Genomic DNA, 12,399 nt, shown 5'->3' with positions numbered 1-12,399 from the left:
AAAATCAACCACGCAAGCTCGTAACATGTCCTCTAAGGTTTGAATTGTACGTTCGCTTTGTCCATCGGTTTGAGGATGATATGCGGTGCTCATGTCTAAACGCGTTCCCAACGCTTCTTGCAAGGTACGCCAAAATCTAGAAACAAAACGGCCATCTCGGTCGGAGATAATCGATAAAGGTACACCGTGTCGGGCTACGATCTCCTTGATGTAAAGTTGTGCAAGTTTCTCCATTTTGTCCGTTTCTTTCATGGCAAGGAAGTGTGCGGATTTGGTGAGACGGTCAACAATAACCCAAATAGTATCATAACCGCCCGACGTTTTTGGTAGTTTGGTGATAAAATCCATCGTTATCCTTTCCCACTTCCATTGCGGGATTTCGGGTTGTTGAAGTAATCCGGACGGTCTTTGGTGTTCGGCTTTGACTTTGGAACATGTCAAACACTTGAAAACATAAGTAGCTACGTCCCTTTTGATGTTCGGCCACCAATATTGTTGTTTAAGGTCATGGTACATCTTATTGGCACCGGGGTGAATCGAGTATCGTGACTTATGGGCTTCATCTAAAATAAGACTTCGTAGGTCCCCATATCTAGGCACCCAAATCCTTCCGGCGAAATATCGAAGTCCGGTCTCCCTAACTTCGAATCGAGAGACGAGAATGTTCAAGAGCTCGTGTGAAACGTTTTCATCCTTGAGAGCCTCATCTTGGGCTACCCGAATTTGGCTATTAAGGTTGGTGTGAATGGTGATGTTTAAAGCTCGGACACGAAGAGGCACCGCCCTTTCTTTTCGACTTAAGGCATCGGCTACTACATTTGCCTTTTCGGGATGGTAACAAAGCTCGCAATCGTAATCGTTTAAGGTTTCAATCCACCTTCGTTGTCTCATGTTTAGTTGCTTTTGATCGAAAATGTGTTGGAGACTTTTGTGGTCGGTAAAGATAGTACTCTTGGTTCCATAAAGATAGTGTCTCCACATTTTAAGTGCAAAGACAATGGCTCCGAGTTCGAGATCATGCGTCGTGTAGTTTCGTTCATGAATTTTGAGTTGTCGAGAAGCATAAGCAATGACTTTCGTTCGTTGCATCAATACACACCCAAAACCATGTTTCGAGGCATCGCAATATACAACAAAGTCATCATTGCCTTCGGGAAGTGACAAGATAGGAGCGATGGTTAGCTTCGTTTTCAAGATTTGGAATGCGGATTCATGTTCGGTTGCCCAAACGAATTTTCTTCCCTTATGAGTTAACGTGGTTAGAGGACGAGCAACCAAAGAAAAATCCTTGATGAATCTACGGTAGTATCTGGCGAGACCCAAGAATTGACGGATGTGAGTAGGAGTAGTAGGAGTCTCCCATTTACTAATGGCTTCAATTTTCGTTGGATCGACTTTAATACCTTGGTCACTTACAACATGACCAAGAAATTGAACTTCCTTTAACCAAAATTCACACTTGGAGAATTTGGCATAGAGTTGTTCTTGTCTTAAAAGTTCAAGCATAAGTCGGAGGTGTTCCTCGTGTTCTTCTTCGCTTTTTGAATAGACTAAAATATCATCGATGAACACGATAACGAATTTGTCAAGATACGGTTTGCGCACGCTGTTCATAAGATCCATGAACACCGCCGGTGCGTTAGTGAGACCAAATGGCATTACAAGAAATTCATAACTACCATAACGAGTTCGGAAAGCGGTTTTGGAGACATCTTCCCCCTTAACCCTCAATTGATGATAACCCGAGCGGAGATCGATTTTTGAATATACACAAGACCCTTGTAATTGATCAAAGAGGTCATCGATGAGAGGAAGAGGATATCGATTCTTTACCGTCAATTTGTTTAGTTCACGATAGTCAATGCACATTCGTAGGGATCCGTCTTTCTTTTTAACAAACAAAATCGGAGCGCCCCAAGGTGAATGGCTAGGTTGGATAAAACCACGATCAAGTAGTTCTTGGATTTGACTTTGCAATTCTTGCATTTCGGATGGAGCGAGTCTATATGGTGCACGTGCTACGAGTTCGGCTCCCGAAATAAGATCGATTTGGAATTCAACCGGTCGATGAGGTGGAAGACCCGGCAATTCATCAGGAAATACATCGGAATAGTCACTAACAATTGGCACATCATCGATGTGCTTCTCATCGGACTCGACTTTCTTAACGTGAGCAAGGATCGCAAAACAACCCTTACGGAGTAGTTTTCTAACTTTAATACACGAAACGAGGTTGAGTCCGGTGCAACTCTTATCGCCATAGACGATCAAAGGTTCACCATTCTCGATAGGGATTCGGATTGCGTTAAGATCATAAAGGATGTGAGATTTCGTTTTGGCTAGCCAATTCATACCGATTATTACATAGAAGCTCCCTAGTTCCATGGGTATCAAGTCAATTTCAAACTCATTACCCAAAATGTTTAACGTACACCCCCGGTAATATGTGTCGGCACTCAATAGTTTTCCGTTGGCCACTTCAATGGTATAAGTGGTATCTAGTGGACGTGGTGGAGTATTAAAAGAATGAGTCAAAGTCTTGGATACAAAACTCTTATCGGCACCCGAATCGAATAAACAAGTAACATAAGTGTTGTTGAGAAGAAACGTACCCGTGACCAATTCATTATCATCTCGGACTTCCTCGGTGTTGATATTGAAAGCTCGGCCGCGCATATTGGGGTTATCTTTCCTCTTCGGGCATGCATTTCTATAATGGCCCGTTTGGCCACATTCGTAACAAGTGACCGTTTTTGGAGGATTGGGCCCTTTTGGAGCGATGGGGGCGGCGCTTGTGCAATTGTTGGCCTTATGACCAACTCCTTGGCACCGGTGGCAAATTAGCTTGCCGCATTCACCCGAGTGGTGCTTGTGACATTTGTTGCAAAAAGGTTGAGTTCCGGCATAACCTTTCTTGCCGTCGTTTTTGAAAGGCTTTTTGGTGAAGGTATTGTTGTTGTAGTTGCTTGATGGAGTGGCTTCCCATTTCCTTTTGTTGCCACCCAATTTGTCTTCGGCCTTAGGAGCCGGCACTACGATTTCATCAACTGTTTCAATCAATTGGCGGGCCATGTTCAAAGCGGCTTGGTGATTAACGGGTTTGGATGACATCACTCCTTGTTTGATGCTTTTTGGAAGACCGTCCATATATAGTTCAACCCTTTGAGATTCGGGGTTCACGAGATTAGGACACATCAAGGATAGTTCGGTGAAGCGTTGGTTGTAGGCCTTGAGATCGTTTCCGACCGCCTTCAAAGTTCTTAGCTCTTATTCGAGCTTTCGGGTTTCTTCGCGGGGGAAATATTCAACAATCATCTTTTCCCTTAAATCGGCCCAAGAGAGGGCATGAGCTTCATCGGTACCCACTGATTGTATATAGGTGTTCCACCATGTGAGGGCGACACCGGCGAAAGTGTGTGAGGAGTATTTGACCTTGTCTTGGTCCCGACAACCGCTTATGCTAAAGATGGCTTCCGTTTGCTCAAACCATCGGGTGAGCACGACCGGTCCTCCGGTTTCATCAAAAGTGTGAGGTTTGCACCCCATGAAGGATTTGTAGGAGCACCCTACGTTTGAGTTACCGGCTCCATTGTTGTTGTTGTTGTGGTTATTGTTATTGTTGGAGGAGTGATCGGCCATGGCCGCTTCCACGGCGGTGGCTATCATTCGTTGTAGAGCTTGTTCGGGAGTCTCATGGCGTGGCACACGACGAGGAGGCATTGTTCCTTCAAACACAAGGATACCGTTGATTAGTATTTTCAATAATACTAATCATGATATGGAATAAGGATAGAGAGAAAAAATTTTCCTTGACTCGCCTTAAATTCTTTATGCCACAATATCGGAACGTTCATATGAGTCACCGTAATATAATCCCGGAAATTATATTACCCTGATTCATATGTGCATTCGACATCATTTCACTAAGTCAAGGTGGTGCGTCAATCAAATTAAACAACGTGAGATTAAGATGAAATAAAAGTAGATGTGAGTATAAACGTTCGAGTATAATGCACAAGTAGTCAAGTAATTCCTACTTCAAGTCTATATTCCGGTTGTAGTCTAGACTCACTAATGTACCCTATGACTCGGGGTTGACACCAGTGAACTCTAAATCCCTACAACCAACGCTCTGATACCATCTGTAGCGACCCGACAAAATCATGTTTGACGGCGCCGTCTACGTAGGTCCCATTACATGGTCATAAGTCTTTAAGACCAAGTTTGACCGAAAATATGTCGCATTCATTTCATAAGTGTGGATGTTTCAAAGTTTACAAAAGTAGTTTCCATAACTAGTACATAACGATGTTTAAGTACAAATGAAACACGTGCGACACAGTTTAAAGTAGTCAAAAGACGCTCCACATATGCATGTATACTCGATATCCAAAGCAAGTATCAAAAGAATGAGCGGAAGCATGTATCACCTAATGTTCAAGGACCTGAGAAAAACATAGAAATCTGTCAACGAAAACGTTGGTGAAATCATAGGTTTAAGTAAGTAGGTGAGTAAAAGTAAGTCGAACCACAAGATTTACATCAATGATAAAATAGTAATACATTCTAAAAGTTAATATTCACGAGCACCCAATTATCAAGGCTTAACATTCCGTCCGTTGAACCCCATTAATAGTGCTAGAACAACACTGTTTCTCGAAAATATATTTCATCTGTGGACGGTAGCGAACCGTCCGAGATAAGGGTTTGTCAAACCCATATGGCCATACAACATAAGTTCACGCCTACACTTACACCCTGCAAGTGTAACTAATGATAATCGAATTGAGGATTTCGTTCTAAACTCGTATGTAGAATGTTTGTTTTCCTCTACTTGTGTTCACTTAGTTAAAAAGAAATGTTTATGTTTTCTCATCCCAAATGTAAGTTCAAAAGAGTAAAAGTGGGACTATGATCTCACCTTGAGCGCAAGAGTAAATAAGTACTTCGACAAGTAACGTGTGCAAAGAACAATGCTAGTCTTGACCTAAACAAATAGGTTGTATCAATAACGATAGTCACGATTGGTCAAAGATGTTCAATTAGTCCTATGGCTCATTACTGAAAGGACCCGTTCATATACATTATAAACGATTCACAATAGTTGATTACATTGCGAGGTATTTGACCTCTATATGATACATTTTACAAACATTGCATTCGTTTTTAAAAGACAAACTTTCTTTACATCGAAAATTGACAGGCATGCATACCATTTCATAATATCCACTATCCAACTATAAATTGATTTAATAATAATCTTTGATGAACTCAATGACTCGAATGCAACGTTCTTCGAAATATGCTATGAAAGACTCCAAGTAATATCTTTAAAATGAGCAAATGCACATCGGAAGATTTCTTTAACACCTGAGAATAAACATGCTTTAAAGTGTCAACCAAAAGGTTGGTGAGTTCATTAGTTTATCATAATCATTTATTTCCATCATTTTAATAGACCACAAGAATTTCATTTCCAGTTCTCATAAATATACGTCCCATGCATAGAGACAAAAATAATCATTCATATGGTGAACACCTGGTAACCGACATTAACTAGATACATATAAGAATATCCCTATCATTCCGGGATCCTCCTTCGGACATGATATAAATTTCGAAGTACTAAAGCATCCGGTACTTTGGATGGGGTTTGTTAGGCCCAATAGATCTATCTTTTGAGTTCGCGTCAATTAGGGTGTCTGTTCCCTAATTCTTAGATTACCAGACTTAATAAAAAGGGGCATATTCGATTTCGATCATTCAACCATATAATGTAGTTTTGATCACTTGTGTCTATTTCGTAAAGCATTTATAAAAGCAGCGCATGTATTCTCAGCCCAAAAATATAAAAGGGTAAAAAGGCAAATGAAACTCACGCATATAAATATTGTAAAATAGTTAATAAAGCATTTGCATGTATTCTCAGCCCAAAAATGTAATGAGTAAAAAGGGAGCAAATGATACTCACGCATATAAATATTGTAAAACAGTTATTAAAGCATTTGCATTTATTTTCAGCCCAAAAATGTATATAAAAAAGGAATAATGAAACTCACCATACTGTATTTCGTAGTAAAAATACATATAACGTCATTGAACAAGTGCAAGGTTGGCCTCGAATTCACGAACCTAAATTAATTATATATATTTATGTGTTGGTCAATATTTGTCTAACAAATTAGGTCAAGTCATAGTGTACCACAATCCTGATGCTCGAGACTAATATGCAAAAGTCAACAAAAGTAAATTTGACTCAAAATAATTTCCAAAAATCTATACATGATTAATATATAGTTTAAATATCGTCGTTTTATATTTTTAAATATTTTTTAAAAGATTTATTAGAGTAAATAATATAATTTATTTATTAATAAATAAAATTTTATATTAAATTTATATAATAAAATATACTTTTATATATATTAAGTAATAAAATTTATAGGGTTCATTTAATATCATAAAGATAATATGATAGGTATTATTAAAGTAAGTTATTACACGTAGTAAAATATGTTTGTATCACATATTTATTTGATAAAATAATATCTATAATGATAGTAAGTAAAAGTTGTATTATTTTGTAATAATAATTATTATTATAAAAATATCAATATTTATAATTACTAAGATGACATTATGATAAAAAGATAATTCTAATTATGATAACTTTAATATTTACGATAATTTTTAATATTATCTTTAAAATAATAATTCTATTTAAAATAATAATAATAATGATATTTTATAGTAACAATGACATTTCTATTAAAATGATAATTTTTGTTAAAATGATAGTTTTAATACTAACGATACTTTTAATAATAATAGTAATGATAAAAATAATAAGAACGATAATTTTATCTAAATCAATATCTTATAATATTTTAATTTCATCATGATACTCTTACTCATTATTTCCTAATTGTTTCGTTTAATAGCTTTTAATCGTCTTTTATATCGTGTTCATAATAATGATAATAATAGTAATCAAAATAATTAGGTGTTACAAATATTTGTTTTAATTGCACTAATATTAATAATGATAGTTACTATAACATTATTAACGATAATACTAATAATTATCTTAATGATAATATAGTAATAATAATAATAACAATAACAATAACCATTTTTAAATAATGATATATATATTAATAATGATAATAATAATAATAATACTAACAATAATAATAATAATAATTGGATAATAATAATAATACTAATTATAACTTTAACGATAATAACGATAGTAATAAAAAAAATAACAATTTTTAATGATAAATCCCTTTTATTGATAAAGATAATAATAATCATAATAATAAGATAAAACTAGAACGACGATAAAAACGACGATAATAATAATCATTTTTAATAAAAATATCGAAAATTCAATTGATTATAACTTCTAATCCGTTCATCGAAACCATTCGATATCTAAAGGAAAAGTTCTTAATTTTTCGCTAGCTTTCCAAGGACATGCATATCTTATACCTTATCTCAACCGCAAGTGTAACTAATTCAATATTCAACCTAACCTGTCTAAGGGCAATATCAAAAGTACAAGCATGCATAATCCTAAATACTCGAGCACTAGTCAGGGATACACTATTAGTATGTAAAAGTTAAATTATGAGTACTTACGTATCAATATTGAGATTCAATATTGCAGGAAAGGTACGTAGACGCAACGGAAATGATAAACACTATATTGACCTCACGAGCATACCCATGAACCATACTCAATCACCTCCATAGCTATAACCCATAATTTCCTTAATCCTATCCTACTCGAAAAACAATTTCAAAACCACTCGGACAGTACTTCGTCGTAATATTTTATGTATACTAATAATATCTTGAAATAATACGGAGTAAATATATATATGTAAATCGATTGAGAGAGTTTAGAGAAAAATATTTTCAAGTTTCTATGAAATAATGAAACCTATTGAATTCTATTTATAATAGATTTTTGAATTATTAAAGTGAATTATTAAAGTATGAATTATTAAAGTGAATTATTAAAGTATGAATTATTAAAGTAAATTATTAAAGTATGAATTATTAAAGTGAATTATTAAAGTATGAATTATTAAAGTGAATTATTAAAGTTAAAGTAAAGTAAAAATAAAGTAAAGGTAAAGTTTAAGTATAGTAAAAGTATAAAACTATGTACGTATAATACGCGTATAAATATATATAATATTAATTTAAATCGTTATATATATTTAATAAAATAAAATATAAATATCGTTATCTTTATCATACTATTTAAGTAATGAGTTGTCAAAAGTGGTTCTAGATATTTATAAAAGTTATATACGTTTTAATAATAAAGTTCTTTTTAAACTGAAAACGTTTTTGTACGTTAGAAACTAAATAGATCAATCGAGTCTTTATGATATTCAATCTTCCACTATCCTTTGTCTAGTTCTCAATGATTGACAATTTGTTCTTATTTATAAATCACTTTACCATTTTCCGAATATTGTTAAAATGGAAAGATTTCTCAAATCAACGTGGGCCTTTCAACAGAGACTTGTAATCATAATTCAATATATCTGATAATTCAATCATTTGATCTTATCTTCTAATTCCATTGATAAATATTTTGAAGCTGATACAATCATATAAAGTATTTAATCTATTATTTGTTTACGTTTCAAGTTATAATATATATATACACATATACATATATAATCATATTCGTTTAATGGTTCGTGAATCGTTGGAACTTGGTCGAGGTTGAATGAATGTACGAACATAGTTTAAAATTCTTGAAATTTAACTTAACAAATATTGCTTATCGTGTCGAAAACATATAAAGATTAAAGTTTAAATTTGGTTGGAAATTTCCGGGTTGTCACAGTACCTACCCGTTAAAGAAATTTCGTCCCGAAATTTGAGTGGAAAGGTCGTGAATGATAATAAGTATGTTTTCATGATGCATACGGGCTGAAAATTAGAGTTTTATCATCGGCGAATAATTTGAATAAACAATCCATTTATATGAAGAATACGAATGAAGCTAACATAGAAGAGTGAAATGAGTAAGTGTAGATTCATCTTATCATTTGACGTAGATATGATTGATTTTCCAGATTTCCAGGGATTTGAAGAAAATCTTCTTAATAAGATTTGACTCTCCGGTGATCAAGGGAATTTGGATTCGCTTTAAATGCGATCGTCCATTTTAATTGTTCTGTCGGAGATTTTCTTATAAATTCACCTCCTTCGTTTCCTTACAACTCACACCTTCTGTTGATGCATTTTATGCAAGTCCCTAGACATCTACCCACGTCCATTGCAGGTACTACAATTTACAGGCCACCATGATTGCTCGTTATTATCCTATCCGTGTTTGTATGTGGTTACAGGAACTGCAGGAATGAGATTTAGATGTTTGACTATGTTAGACTTAGTCAGACGTACGAGTGAAGCCTCACTAGTACGGATGACAGGCTCATACGCACGGTTGATGCTGAGCTAAGTCACAATTACAACCTAAATGAGAAGACACGAGTGAGTGATCACCCGTACGGCTGATGAAGCCAACTCGTACTTGTGATTAATGAATCGTATGGGTGAGTCAACAGTAGGGGTATATAAAGTCTTATGTTCTTCATTTTAGGTTAAGCCTCTCATTTGTTACACACACTCAGATCTAGTGAGCTCCTCCGATTCTCTCAGTCCAAATCACCCAAGTGGTGAATAATAGCTCTAGGTGTTGATCTAATCACACTTGATTTAGTTGTGGTTTGACTAAATTAATCAAAAAAAAAAAAACTTAACCTATTCACTAGAGGGTTTGATTCACTTATTCCGCCATTGTGTGAGTTAAATCTGTTGATTTCTAAGTTCCTAGTCATGTTTCATCACCTTCTATTCTTTCCCCCTCAACTCATATTTTAAAGTATTCATCAATATGCTCCATCCAGTTCTAATTCTCGATATACTTCTAACTTTCATATCGGTCATTCTTCGTTTTCACCTACCGCCGAAAGAATCTATTTACTTCTACTATACTCTTGAGTTTATAGTGTTTTAGTTCTCCCGTGTCTTTATATTGCTATATGCATCGATATATATGGTTTATAATTTCTGGTTTGTCGTTGGGCTTTATATGTTCCCTTATATTTCAAAGTCTCTGCTTCTGTCTTCTATAATCATTATCATTCACAGTTAATGCTCTCTTTTATTTGCTGCAATTTATACCCCAATTTCTATTTCGGAGTTTTGTCCTTTTGTTTCTTCTTCTTGCGATTAAGCACCGCTTGTAATGGTCCAGAATTCACAGATATGAATTTCGGAATGAACATTGTTAATGTTCTAGGAAGAAAATTGTGATGGCACGATCTTGACTTGTCAAATTACTAGAATACCTTGGAAAAGGCCGAATCATCAAGAAATATTTTCTTGATATTTTAGAGGTTAAATAGAATACAAGAGTCGTATAACATGGCACATGATGATGTTATGATCTGTGAATCATCATGTTCCATTTAGAAACTCAGCATGACTTACTGTAATATAATCACATTGATCAAGTGTCATTATATTATACTAATTCATGCTTCAGTTCCCAACACTACTTCAAAATATTCCTATTTTAAACTTGAATGTTTCAGAATTTAGAAACTAAAATAGTTTCTTTTATGATGTAATACAGATAGCGCGAAGAGGTAAATGATTTCAAATAAGAAAAATTAAGAAAATATCTTCAGAAATATGGAGGATATTTATAATGAAAGATATGATGATATTTTAGAATTTCTAATATCAGAGGATGATGAAGAATATTGTTCGCAGAGGTTTAGAGTCAGGAGCAAGGTATTCGTTAATGACTTCAGCAGGTACTGAATCATTTGGATCCTTTGAAGTCAGGTTCAGTCTTTGTAATTTGTCCACAGCCTCCTTCCTACTTTGCTCAATCCGTTTTCCAGTTCCAAAACTTCTCTTTTTCTGCGCTTTGCCAGCACACTTCATCATTATCATCCAGCTTTTACCGTTTAAAGTCGTTTATAGTTTTTGCTGCTTCATCAGCATTTTTTTTTCATTTTCGGAGAACCAATTCGTAGTTCGGAGTGTTTTTCAGAAACTTCACATTCAAATTAAGTCCAGAAGATAGACGTTATATATACACATATAACTGTTGGCGTAGACATGCTGCGAGATTTCAAAATACTGATTGCTAATTCCCAATGATTCGTATGGCAATTCTCATTACAAGATGCGAATGAGTAAATGATGGGGTTTCAATGAATAATTATAATGACTTTTTGGAGAGGCTAAAGTCAAAGGGTAATGAAGTTGTTGGTACATCTGCTAATAATGTGGTGGAATGTAAAAGGTTCCCTGATAACGATGGTGTATATCTCAAGGTTATAATAAGGTTAGTCTGACTGAAAAGTCGAAGTTGACTTGCTGGAGTTGTGACAAAACTGGCTACTTTGAATAGGAGTCGCAAAGTTATTTTTGCTAATAAATGCCAAAGAATCGGACGCGGATACGTTGTTTAAACCTTTACTTTGGTATCAAGAGTTTTTCGGGTACATAACTGTGGGTAACATGTGGTTGGATCATCATCTCGATTGCTCATCATTCGAAGTGTCTTCAGAAATTTTCGAAGGGTTTGAACACAGATTGTAATTGTTAACATACATTTGATGTTCTAACACAGTTTTGAAGTCAAAATATAGCTTGTGAAAGATGTAAGGATCTAAGAGTGATGATTTTGGTCATATCTCAAGTTGAATTTTGAGTTTCAAAATCAGAATATGTAATTAAATTTTGAATGAGTATGGTTGTTTTGATTTCTATAAAAGAATGTATATTGTTGTGAAAGTAGGGAGTATAATGGATGATTTGCTGAATCAGATTCGAAGAATGTAACATATTAATTGTGAATTTATATATCTCTCGGGTATTACCTACCCGTTAAAAAAATTTCACAATTAATATTTTGTACAAAAGAATTTTATTACAGTCTTTATGAAAATATATATATGTATATTTTCTTCAGATGTAACATAGATTTAATGAGTTAATGTTAAATTAAACTCATTTGATTTACGGTTGAAACTATAATTGAATAATCCCTAAAGGTTTAAAAAGTACATAACTTTTACGCAGTATTTCTTTAATGACATTGAAATTATGAATCAATACTTCGTTATTTGTTGATGTATGATGTTCGGTTCATGGAATTCTTGTGAATTTCGCAAAGTACGAATGATGTTATCTGAAAAATTTCGGGTACATCGATGATGAAAGTGTAAAATCAAATATATACTTAATTTATTATGAATTGGAATTTGTTGAATTTCGACAGAGATTGTAGTTAACGCTGGTTAAGTTGCGGCCGAAGGACGTACATTATTGTATATTTGTAATATG

This window comes from Rutidosis leptorrhynchoides, chromosome 1, assembly GCF_046630445.1.
Source record: "Rutidosis leptorrhynchoides isolate AG116_Rl617_1_P2 chromosome 1, CSIRO_AGI_Rlap_v1, whole genome shotgun sequence".
NCBI classification, from domain to species: domain Eukaryota; kingdom Viridiplantae; phylum Streptophyta; class Magnoliopsida; order Asterales; family Asteraceae; genus Rutidosis; species Rutidosis leptorrhynchoides.
This window is presented reverse-complemented; position numbering follows the sequence as displayed.